Raw genomic sequence first — 14,171 nt, 5'->3', positions numbered from 1 at the left:
AAAAAATCCATGCAACTGAAAAAACACAAATTCATTGAACACACACACACACACACACACACACCAAATTTCTTGAAAGCCAAATGATTAAAATGGTTAAAAGCCAACACATGACAACAAAATCATATCCTCAAAAGGACCATATATTGGAATCACCAGAGAAAGAAAATGAATGGAACAATCAAGATGTTTGAATATTTGTGTGGAGACCAAGCAAAATGACATTAAAACAAAAACAAAAACAAAACTTCAACAATAAGATTTATAGTCACAATTTGTAAATGAAGAACGAGATATCTGTAAGAAAGAAGCACAGAAGAGGGAGTACGTGGCCAGGAGACAACAGGAGAATAACCAGCAATCAACCTCAAGTCTCTTTTAATTCTTTTTATTTTTTATCAGTCTATAACTTTTACTCTAGAACATCTCCAATAATTTTGTTTTCTGAAATTCAATCTTCTATTACATTTAGGTTATTTTATTTCATAACTTATATCATGCCTCTTTCAAAAAAAGAGATGAGTAGATTTCTTGCTAAAATATGAAATATAAGCTATTTAGCATATTATATTCAAATTTCAGTAACTTTGGTTTGGAAAGTATCCTCTCACCTTCGAATAGAATCTATTTTATAAAGTAAATATTCTTTCTGTTGTTGTAACACTAGGTGATTTGTTTCATGTACTTGCTTATTTGAGTATAGTTGACATCCAATGTTTTGTTAGTTTCAGGTGTACAACATAGTGATTCCAAAGAGTCCACAAAAAAATTGCTAGAACTCATATACGAATTCAGCAAAGTTGTAGGATATAAAATCAATGTGCAGAAATCTGTTGCATTTCTATCCACCAATAATGAGGCAGCAGAGAAAGAAAGCAAGGAATTGATCCCATTTGCAACTGCACCAAAGACAATAAGATACTTAGGAATAAATCCAACTAAAGAAGTAAAAAGATCTATACTCTGAAAACTGTGAACACTTATGAAAGAAATTGAAGATGACACAAAGAAATGGAAAAGCATCCCATGCTCATAGATTGAAAGAACATTGTTAAAATGTCCATATTACCCAAACAATCTACACATTTAATGCAATCCCCATAAAATACCACTAGCATTAATCACAGAGCTAGAACAAACAATTCTAAAATTTGCGTGGGACCACAAAAGACCCCAAATAGCCAAAGCAATTTTGAAAAACAGAAACAAAACTGGAGGCATCATGATTCCAGATTTCAAGCTACATAACAAAGCTGTAATCATCAAGACAGCATGGTAGTGGCACAAAAACAGACACATAAGTCAATGGAACAGAATAGAGAACCCAGAAACGGACCCACAACTATATGGACAACTAATCACTGACAAAGCAAAAAAGAATATCCAATGGAAAAGACAGTCTCTTCAATAAGTGCTCTTGGAAAAACTGGACAGCCACATGCAGAAGAATGAAACTGGACCACTTTCTTACACCATACACAAAAATCAATTCAAAATGGATGAAAGATCTTAATGTGAGTCAGAAAACCATCAAAATTTTATAGCAGAACACAGGCAGAAACCTCTTTGACCTTGGCCAAAGCAACTTCTTACAGACACTTTACCACAGGCAAGGAAACAAAAGAAAAGTGAATATTGGGACTTCATCAAGATAAAAAGCTTCTGCACAGCCCAGGAAACAAACTAACAAAGCTAAAAGGCAGCCTATGACTTGTCTCTGCATTAGGCTGTGCTCACCACTGGTGTAGCTACCATCTGTCACAGGCAATGCTATTACACTAACATTGACTGTATGCCTTATGCCTTTTATTCCCATGACTTATTCATTCCATAACTGAAAGCCTGTTTCTCCCACTCTCCTTCACCCATTTTGTGCATCCTTCCACCTCCTCCCACTGGCAGCCATCAGTTTGCTTTTTGTTTGTATATTCATTTTTTTGTCTTTTAGATTCTACATATGAGTGAAATCATATATTTGTCTTTCTCAGTCTGACTTATTTGGATTAGCATAATACCCTCTAGGTTCATCTATATTGTCACAAATGGCACAATCTCATCCTTTTTTATGGCTGTGTAATATTTCATTGTATATATATACCCCATTTTCCTTATCCATTCATCTATCGATGGACACAGGTTTCTCTCATATCCTTTCTATTATAAACAATGCTGCAATAAATATAAGGGTGCCTATATCTTTTTTATTTTGTTTTCTTTGGGTAAATAGCCACCAGTGGAATTTATTTCTTTTTGTTTTTGTTTTTTGATAGATACCCAGCAGTGGAATTATTGGATCATATGTTATTTGTATTTTTAATTTTTTGAGGAACTTCCATATTGTTTTCCACTTTGGCTATACCAATTTACATTCCCACCAATAGTGCATGTAGGTTCTGTTTTTCTCACATCCTTTTCAACACTTGTTATTTCTTCTTTATTTTAGCTATTCTGACAGGTGTAAGGCAAAATCAATGTACTTAAGATTGTTATTTCAACACACTGTGATAGATTTTGCCATTAGGTGTGAATGGGCACCTGAGTAGAATCATGGTATATTAGAGTTTTTACAGTCGTTAGAAATTACCTAGTCTAATCCATTATTCTATTGATAAGAATACCAATAAGACTATGAAGAAAAGGAAAGCATAGTTATGTAATTTTGAATTGACAGTAACTTCATTGTGGATATTGGTTGTTTGGGCTACATATTCTTAATTGTTATAAAAAACAGAACTTTGAATTCAAAGTATGCCAACTCAATTTCTAACACACTTGTTTGCCATATTTGTGACCTTATATAAGTTAATTAACATCTCTGAGCATTAGTTTATTCATATGAAGAATGAGAATACTACTAGCTAGTATGGGAGTTGTGATTAGGAGAAAATAAAATACATGAAAGTCAATAAATGTTGTTCAGAGCTCATAAATACTACTTTTACCATTACTATTATTACTATCCAAAATTAAAGCAAAATATTTCAATTTGTAAGCATTCATAAAATGAGTTTCCTTAAAATATTGAATCGCTACGTGGATTGAGAAATAAATTTCAGCATTTTCTTTTTTATTTCATTTCTGAGAAGGTTATCTTTGAAGCATATAGCTATGAACTCCAGGAATTAATTTTCAAAAGTCAGCACAGACACAAATAAGAACACATGATATAATTAAAAAGGAAAGATCATGCTGTTACATCAGAAGCAGAGTATGAAAAAAGAAGTAGGAATGTCATTTCATGGTGGGAAGCAGGAGGAAGCAAGTTAAACTTTTTTTTTTAAGAAAAAAAAATAAAGATGTTGAAATAACGCTCAGCCTGCAAAGTCAGAGAAGGTTAAAAATATTTATGTTATTGTTGAAACAGCAGAGAGGAGGAGTCACCACAAGGTGTCTACAGGATTTCATGACAATATTTTCCATAGTTCATATCTGAAAAACATACATTTTCTAATACCTAGAATTTAAATTTCTCTATGCAATAATTAATAGGAACGGAAATAACCAGAGTAATTTTATGATACTTAACTCAAGATTTTTACCACTACCTTAGTAAGTAGGAGCATCAGTAGCGAATACTCCAATAAATAATATTTATATCATTTTATGTGCATTTGTAGATAAATACATAGATGCATTAGTTAGCTTTTGCTTCATAACAAATCATCCCAAAATGCATGGCTTAAAACAACAATCTAGTATCTCACAGTTTCCATTGCTCGGGAACTCAGCCACATCTTGGCTAGGTTCTCTGGTTCAGGGTCTTTTACAAGACTGCAATCAAGGTAATGGCCAAGAACGTGATCTTAATTGAAAGCTCAACAGGCTGGATGGCTTGGAGGCCGGAAAGGATCTGCTTCCCAGCTCAGTCATTAACATTCACAGGATTCATTTCCTTAGGGGTAGTTGAAGTGAGGGACTCAGTTTCTCATTGGCTGTTGGCCAGAGGCCTTGCTCAGTTACTTGCCACGGGAGTCTCTCTATAGGGCAGTTCACAATATGAAAGCTGACTTACATCAAGGCAAGTGAGAGAGCAAGAGAAGGTGCGCAAGAAAGAAGCCAAGGTCTTCTTGTTGCATAATCTTTGAGCTTTTCATCATATTCTCTTCATCAGAAGTAAGTTAGTAGGTCCAGCCCACACTAAGGAGTATGGATTATGTATAATACTAAAATTCTAGAAGGTGAGGGTCGCTGGGAGCCATCTCAGAAGCTGACTCCCATGGGGCTCCTGGGTGGCTCAGTGGGTTGAGTCTCAGACTTCGGCTCAGGTCCTGATCTCACGGTTGTAGGATTGAGTATAGGGCTCCACGCTCAATGGGAGTGGGCTTCAGATTCTTTCTCTCTCTCCCTCTACCCCTTCCTGCTTGCGCTCTCTCTCTCTCGCTCTCTCTCCGAAATAATTAAATCTTAAAACAAAAAAAAAGAAGCTGATTGGCACAACGACTATATATAGGTACATAAATATGTATATTATAATATGGATTACATATTTTATATACATAACCATACTACATACATTATTTATATTCATATTTGTACACAAACACATATTTACATATATATGTAAAATGCATATATATGTATATGCAATATATAACTATGATGCACAAATATAATAAATATATAATATACATATTTATATATAATATACATATGCAAGAATATACAAATAGGAATATATGTTTATATGAAATATTTAGTAAACAATACATTTTTAAATTTACGTCTATTCATTCTAAATTAATCCTTTTGGTTGCACTTAAAACATTCAGAGATAACTTCTTTTCTTAAAAATGTATAGTTTCACTTTTAATCAAGAATATCAAACATAGGATTTGTACTGCAAATGAAGAATAGTGCCTTTTTCAGTAATGGTGGTTAGCATTACCCAATTTTGGTTGGCTACAAATTATCATAATTTTGACACATTTATTTGCAGCTACTTATGTTTTCTTGAAAAGATTATTTTATTTTTTTTGAAATATTTCTGACAAAGTAAAGTCTTTTAACATTATTTCTTCACATTTTCTCAAAACATTATTTTCACATTGTGAAGGTAGTGACATACTATGTGGCAACTAATTAATGATAACTAGTTAATTTCTAAATAAGTATGTGTAGGACTCTTTGTTTCATATAAATATGAAAATAGGAAAAAATCAGTAATAAGTTAAAGTTAAATTATTATCAAAGGCAATAGAGAAAGAAAAATATAATAAAATGGGTATATTGGCTATCTCACCAAAAAAAAACCCTAAGATAAACATTAATGTGATTAATATATTTCAAAAACTCTTATATTAAAATATTAATATATTAAATTTAATAATAAAATATTAAAAATAGCTTGCTGCCAGAAAAATGTTGAATTATCTCATACTCCTCTGGGGGAGTTCTAGTAGCAACGATATTATATGTTCTTCTAATAAATGAATTCACATTTTTGGCTCATGGCTAATGCTACCTATAATAATAGCAACTTACAAATGAATGTCTAGCTTGCTACATTTACAGAGGCACTTTGGAAGAGCAAGCTAGGGAGGTTCAGGTCAGTTCATTTTCAGAAATTCTCTTTTGGGTTCTGATTAGTCAACTATTAAATAAAATAATTATTCAAAACCTGAGGTGAAATTCAAAATGCTGTACTTAACAAGCACTATTGCACTGTCAGTCATCAGGGAGAATAGAGCTGACTCTTAAGTACACCAGAAAATACTGTTTGAATGACAGCTTAGGATAATAGAGCAGCCTGTAGCAGTTATAGGTGTTCTACAAATTACCTTTCAATCAATGGCTGCATGGGCATACTAATTTTTATATTGTAATTCATATGGAAATGTACTATGGTAGAGAAAGATGTTTGTAAAAAATAAATGCAATTTAAAGATAGAGATAAAACTTGATAAATGCGAAAAAAAGTTTGCTAGCCCTATTTTCTATATTTTATTATCGATACAACACATACTAGAAAGTAACTTAAAATTCTTATCACTGAGGAAATGGAACTTTAGAAACACAAAATAGAGTTCTTTAATAATGAAATTCTGTCTCTTTGCTTCTGAATAAGGCCACGAAAGTCTTTTTCATTTATTATCATTTATTTACTAAACTTTTAGAGCTGTAAATCATCATCACAACTAAATCCAGAGTTAACAGCACTAATCTTTCAGGCTTTAATTTACCATCTTTGATCAGATTCTCACATGTGATCTTGCTACTATACGGATTACAAAGACATGGGATAAATAGCACTCGATACAAAAAGTATACAAAACATAATAGTACGAAAGTATGCAATAATAATTCTGTAATGAAAAACTCGTTTATTTTCTGTCATTTGCAATCTTGGGAGCCCTTTTTGTAATGCAGGGCAAAAGACCTTCAGCCTATGTCCACAACTAATAGTTCTACTTCTGTAAATCCCATTCTACCTAGACATTCTATCATGTATTTTCTCCTTTTTAAAAATCTGTTCTCCATTTCTCTCATTATATTATATCCTTGCCTTCAACTGAATTCTCTTCTACTTAAAATTAACTAACGAAACAAACTAAAAACCTTGACCTTCCATAACAACTTCCTCAATATTACCTATTCTTTCATAGGCAAGATTTCTGACATGGTAGCCTCCACAGGTTATATTCTCCACTCCCTTACCTCCCATTTACCTGTTTAACCTACTGAAATTTGGTGTCAATCTTCCCCACTCTGGGAACTCCTATGGAAATTCCCCAGTCTCATCGGAATTGCTTCTCAAAGGGATTACATGTTTATTCTGAGCAAAGCTCTACTGTCTCTTCCCCTTTCCCTCTGGGTATGCGCTTGTCCCTTAATGATTATAGTGAGAGAATTGGGGACAGCTATTGGAAGAGTGGGGAAACCAAGCAAATTTCCTCAGGAAACAGCACTTATGCATTTGGGGAGTAATGATGGTGGTAGCTGCTCAGGATTCTAGATAGAATGGCTTTATATGTCCAATGTAGAAGCAGGGAGTAGTGGGCTAATTCTTCTGATTTACTTCCCGTTATGGGTTGAATTTTGTCTCTCAAAAAGATGCTGAATTCTAACCATCAGTGCTTGTAAATGTGACTTTATTTGGAAATAGAGTATTTGCAGTTGACAAAGTTCAGCTGAGGTCATTAGAGCAGCCCTGATCCAGTACAAATATGTCCTTATAAAAAGGGGAAATTTGGACACAGAGACCATTACGTGAAGTTGAAGGCAGACCAGCGTGATGCACCCTTTGCCAAGAAATGCCACAGATTGTCCACAAATAACCAAAAACTAGGAGAGAGTCATGGAACTGATTCTTCCTCAAGCTTCTCAGGTACCAGCCCATTGACACCTTGACCTTGGACTTCTAGCTGTGGGATGACACATTCCTGTAGTTGAAGCCACACAATTTAGTGGTACTTTGTAACAGAAGCTCTAACAAACTAGTTGTGAAAATAAAGGCAACCTCATTAAAACCGGAGTTGGAAAAAAACTGGAGTTCCACGTCCGGGAGCTCTCACGCACTACCACCCACCCCTAAGAAGCGTATCTGGAATTCTCCAACTGGAAGAAGTACACACCTCAATCGTAGGAAGAAAAAAACTTCTTGCCCCCCAAGAGCCCAGCCAATGAGACACTGTCATAGCCGGCCAGTAAGGAGCTGCAACAGCCCCTCCAGCTTCCTTCCTGCCTGTATAAAAAAAGCAAGTCCTTCTCTCTTCTCCAGACTTGGCTATATGGTTCTCCGTAGCTCGCTCTTCCGGAATTGTAATTATCTTTGTTCCCGAATAAGCTCATTTTTCTGGTAAAATAGCTGGCTCTTCTGTGTTTTTAAGGTCAACATAATATGCTCAAATTGGTCATGTATTCCGTTTCAGATAACAAAGTGTTTAGAGATCATTACAGTCAGCTTCTGTCAGTTTTATTAGACGTAAGATAATTTTTTAAAGGATACATTTTGTTTCCAATGATGAAAAATTTCCTGGAATTATGAACATTCATGAATTTTTTATTTTTATTTTTTAAAAAGATTTTATTTATTTATTTAAGAGAGAATGACAGAGTGACAGATAAAGAGAGAGAGCAGGAGCAGGGAGGAGAGGGAGAAGCAGACTCCCGGCTGAGCAGGGAGCTGACGGGCTTGATCCATGGTTCCTGGGATCATGACCTGAGCCAGAGGTAGACGCTTAATGGACTGAGCCACCCAGGTGTCCCCATTCATGAGTTTTTTTTAATGAGAAATTCAGACTTGATCAGGTGAACAAAAATGTTATCATTTTAGACCACAAATCTAAAAATGTTTAGATGTTTAAACAGCATAGATTGTAATTTTTTCCTGTAAAAACAGTACACATTCTGTGTTAAAACTTGAAATAAAATGAAAGTGTACATGTCAGCCTGAAGAACATTGTGTCCCAGCTCTTGTCACGGATGCAATAAAGAGAGATCCACACCCCAAGTGAGAGCAGAAAATAGTATGATTAAAGCAACAGTACACTCTCTAGGGGACAGCGGGCAGGTTCCCTGAGGTGGAATCCAACCCTAGGTTGTTTTGGAATTGGATTTTTAGTTGGTCGTTCTGGGCTGGGAGGAGCTGTGATGTCCAGTAGGGTGGTCTCTAATGGAGGCTGCTTCCAGTCTTTGGGGGGACTTCTCCCACACGTTGTAAGGAGGAGTTTTTGTCCCTACAAGGTTTGCACCAGACTGGTCATGGCAGCCTTTCCCCATGCGGGTGTGGGGAGGTGGCTGTAACTGCACTGTGAATGCATTATAATGAGTCTCGGGGTTACCCTGGGTCACAGGTGGAAGAGGAGAGCCCATGCTCTGCATCTGTGGCTCTTGGTCTGTTAGCCCCAGGGCCTCAGAAGCCACAAAGTCAGGATGTCCTGCCCCTGAGCTTCTAATGTGTAACCTATTTATCACCATCCTTGCCTTCAGCTCCTGTCTAACTGCCACTCTATCATTCCACCCCCACCAAGGACTGGGGACTCTCAAATCTTTGAAGTCAAGGGATGAAGGCTCCTCAGGGGTTCCTTCCACTGCTTACATCTAGCTTCTACCTAACATATATATGAAGGCACAATAAAAAATGTCCCATGATATTGGTTCCCAGAGATAAATATTATTCCCATCCAACCATTTTTTTTTCTACTTTTAGGTAGACTTCTATAATCTTATTAGAAATGCATTATCAATGTTTCCAATTAATAATTGGAATTAAATAATAATTGTCATTAAATAATAATAGCAAAAAAATGTTAGCCATTCAAATTTTTTCTATTTTTAGGTAGACTTCTATAATCTTATTAGAAATGCATTATCAATGTTTCCAATCAATAATTGGAATTAAATAATAATTGTCATTAAATAATAATAGCAAAAAAATGTTAGCCATTCTAAGCAATATTAATTGGGCACCCATTCTCTGCCAGAATATTATGGATTCAGCCTATACTTTGATTGACATAAGCATTATATTTGTTTTCACTTTTATCTGTTAAAACTGAAAACTTAGAGATTTTAATTATATAAACATTTTTATGCTTCTCTGAATATTGCTTTTGTGTAAATTCCTGGGTCTCTTTATACAACCATTTAAAATGCTTTTGGCAAATATTACAAAGTTGCACTTCAACAATATTATATTAAATTACAGTGCATTTAGAAAATTATGAGTGTTCATTTGGCCCAACCCTACCAAAACTGGATATTATATTAAAAAACAAAACATAAAACAAAACTAGCAATTTGGCAGTTATATTGTTAGTTAAATCTAGCAGTTAATTTACATTTCTTTAAACATTAAATAAATTTATGGGTCATTAATATTTACTCTTTTTTAATTAGCTTTTGCAATATGCATTGAGCTGTTTCTTTTTGAAATTTTTCCCAATAAAGGATCATATCTTGGTTATATTTATATTATGTAATCTACCCGTTCCTTTGCTTCAATTGATTAGATATAATTCAGTTACTAGACCCAACTGGAGCCATCAAATTCCCTTCCTCAGCACTTTACATTGGAAAACCATAGAATTCAGGCTCCATTAGTACCTTTAACTAGAAACCGCTATAACGCTGGGTTTGAGCAGCCACTTCCACTCATGATGAAGCAGATGATGGAGTTACATATGTAACATATTCAAAATGTGCTATATCTTCATTGATCAGTACGATAGCTGCTATCCACGTGTGGCTCCTGATTATTTGAAATGTGACTAGTGTGACTGAGGAACTGTATATCTAATTTCATTCATTTTAATTAATCCAAATTTAAATAAATAACCAAATACTAAAGACTATTGTACTGAACAGTGTGGCTGTAGACAGAAAAGGGTGAAGCTTGTGTGCAGAGAAAAGAGAAATGGAAGAGTCTGTGGCACTGGAGAAATGGAGGGAATAATGGACAATCTCTGAGAGCCTTTGAGCTTCACGTTTTGTTTTTTTTTTTGTTCCAGTTCCTGATGAGGCTAAGCTCTACGTTTCCTGCTCTGAATTCAGTGATACCAAATGCTGGCATTATAAATAATATCCCAGGTCTTTTCTCAGGTTATTTTTCCACTTATGTTTTCTACTTGACTCAAATTGTGAAACATACATTTTCCCAGAAGATTGTTTATCTAACTGGGAATTTAACAATTGTAAGAAGCCACTATTTTCTTAAAAAACATTTTCTTCGTATGTGATGATGTATCTCTATTTTCTTGGTAAGAATAGTCTGAGTTCTTTAATTATTTTTTCTATTTGCTAATTAAATGACTTCTGCTTTTTTTTTTTGTCTTTTGCTGTCTGATTTTTATTTATTATAATTTGAACAATGTCTTAAGGCCATATAAAGAAATAGTTCTTATAAAGACCAGGCCGGGTGTTTTCTATCAGAAAATTTCTACCTAAATTAAAAAAAAAAATATTTCAAACTTACTTAAACTCTTTCAGGAAATATAGAAACCTAATCAAATCACAATTCATATTTACATCATAATACTTATCCTTGATATCAAAACTAGAAAAAAAAAGTATGAGAAAAAATTATAGGCCAATCTCATTCCTAAATTCATAAAATCTTAAGCAAAATACTAGCAGATCTCAGTAAAGTATAAAGAATATATCATGATATAATTGGATTAATAGATGAACAATTCAAGATTTATTGAAAACATTTTTTTGGATGTTGTTAAATAATTAGAGATATATATCAAAACCACAGAGAAGAGTATTTTATAGGACAACACTGTCAATAGTCCTAAAATTGATGAAAAGATACAATGTAATTATAAAGAAAAACCTCCAAAAATCCTCTTAGCAGTGGATAAAATTTGATTACTTTATCTAAAATTTCTGGGTCAGCAAAAGGCCAAATAAAGCAAAGATACTCTTGAAAAAGAATAATAAGCTTATAGGACATATCCTATCAACTGTCAAGAATTATCATAAAGCAATGTCATTTAAGCCCACATAATACTGGTGTTAGAATAGTTGAATTAGCTGTAGAACAGATTAGAGAGCCCAGATGTAGTCCCATACACAGATAAAAACTGTAATTCAGAGATATGTGAATAAGCATGGTGAAGTTTATATATATACATATATACATTTTACCTATCAAATATTGTTAAGTAGATAAGTAATAAGAATAATAAAATTTATGTAAAAGCAAATGACTCAATGTGATTGTCTCATATTAATTTAGATTCAGATTTAACATTTTACTAAAGCATGATAGTAGTTTCCTGTGGTTTTTGTAAAACATTACCACAACCTTAGTGGTTTAAGCCAACAGAAATTTATTCTCACGATTCTGCAGGCAGGCGTCCTAAATCTGTCAGGGCCTCTGGGGGGAATAGGGGAGAATTCATTCTTGGCCTCTTCCAGTTCTGTTGATGTGGTATTCTTGGGTCTTCCTTGGCATTTGGCTGCATCACTCCAATCTCTGCCTTGGTCTTCACACTGCCTTCTACCCTTCTTCTATCTATCTCCAGTCTCCCTCTACCTGTTATAAGGACATTTGTCACTGGATTTAGAGCTCACCCTGATAATCCAGGATTATGTCTTCAGTTAAAAATCCTTAATCACATCTGCAAAGACCATTTTTCTAAATAAGATTAACAGTCACAGGTTCCAGGGATTTGTTTGCATATCTTTTGTGGGGACATTCTTCACCTGATCACAAATAATTATGATATTCAATGGTTATTATTTGATTATTAAATCAAGTTAACAAATTGAGGCTCAGGCTTTTACAATTCATTAGAATACATTCCTTAAATGTACTATATAAATTAGGCAATATTCATAAATTTCTAACTGCATGAAGGTCCACACTACTCTGAAATCCTGCACACCCATTTCATAAATCATAGAGCTTAAAAGTATCCCCAGAGGTCAGTTACTGTCTTCCCTTGCCTCTAGGCCCAGCTACATTTAAACTAACACACGAGGAGAGGTGTCCGTCCTGTCTTAAAGATCTCCAGCAAAAAAGATTGTGTATCCTCTTCCAGTAACACATTTTGGCATTTCAAGCATTGAATATTTAAAATCTAACTTTTACATTCCAGAGGCATGGGAAATAGTAAAACCTTTACAACTTGCACATTTACTGAGAAGTTCCAAAGTTGTTGCAGGAGACTGAAAATATGGGGAAAATAAGAAAAACTAGAACAATGAACAGATTTCATTTTTTTAAAAGATTTTATTATTTTTGACAGAGAGAGACAGCCAGCGAGAGAGGGAACACAAGCAGGGGGAGTGGGAGAGGAAGAAGCAGACTCCCATCAGAAGAGCCTAATGTGGGGCTCGATCCCAGAACACTGGGATCATGCCCTGAGCTGAAGGCAGACACTTAACGACTGCGCCACCCAGGTGCCCCCAGATTTCATTTTTATATTACTGCTGATATTATGAAACTCAAATACAGTTTGACATAGGGATATATTTTGATTTTGCTCTTTTTAGTCTCTTGAGAAAAAAATGAGTTTTCCCTTAAAAAATTTTTTTAGTCTGTGTTGAAAATGTATGAAGAAAGGCTTTCAAGTTCATTTCACTCCCACAAACTTTTCTCTCTAATACCAAGTCACACTGAGACAGGGAAGAAAGCATAACACTAGGGTAAAAGGGAAGCAGGAATCAAAAGTAAGGATGGAAATGAAAATTAAACACAAAATAATCTGGTTATTCTAAATCTTAAACAGAAAGTTCGACTATTTCACTTGATAAGATACAAAATGGACATAGACATGCTCCAAATCTCTGTTATGTTATGAAAGAGATTTAATACAGATGGAAGTAGCAAAGTAAGCTTTGCTCATGAAGTATTTTGATTATCTCCTTTACATTCTCAGATACATATTTCTGGACAGCATTTCCACTGATATATAGTCCAAACAGCATCCCACATTTTACAGAGGCAAGGAGAGCATCTGATTCATTGTCCTTGGAAATCAGTCATTTGGCAAGTAACCTCATTGCTATGTCATTCTAGAGATTATGCAGGATGTGGTGTGGGTATTCCACATACAGATAAAAAGTGAAAAAGTGATGGTCTAGGTGGATCTGGGCCACCACCTAAGTGTGGTATAAGTAAAAAACAGCTCTCCTGCATTTCCATACTGAGAGTCCAAAACCTACTGTGAAAATAAGATTAATATAATCTACCTCTCTGTAAAGCAGGGACCTAAGGGTTAATTCTTAAAAGTTTCCCTGAGGGGTGCCTGGGTGGTTCAGTTGGGTCGTGAAAGCGAGCCCCACATTGGGCTATGGGCTCAGCATGGAGTCTGCTGCAGATTCTCTCCCTCTCCCTCTGCTCCCCACCCCCGCTCGTGCTCTCTCTCTCTCTCAAAATAAAAACAAATAAAATCTTGAAAAAAAAAATGTTTCCCTGAGACTTTCTTTTGGGAAAGACTTGCTTTAATCCCAAGTGGTTCTTGATTATTATTATAAATTTTCTAGTATTTTATATATACATCTTGCTTATAATCACTGCACTTAATGCAAGAACTCTCAATTTTTTTTTTTAAATGATAGTAGTTTGGCAATGTGCCTAATCTTTGGTGATACTGTGTAATCACTGCATTCTAAAGAATGGTTTATAGGTGACATGCATAATATCCCCTAGGAACTGTTAAGCATCTGATACACTTAGGATTTAGTCAAATATAAGTATAAAGTCTGAGATAGTAAATTAC

Source organism: Ursus maritimus, unplaced genomic scaffold (assembly GCF_017311325.1).
Source record: "Ursus maritimus isolate PB19 unplaced genomic scaffold, ASM1731132v1 scaffold_9, whole genome shotgun sequence".
NCBI lineage: Eukaryota > Metazoa > Chordata > Mammalia > Carnivora > Ursidae > Ursus > Ursus maritimus.
Note: the sequence above shows the minus strand (reverse complement) of the source record.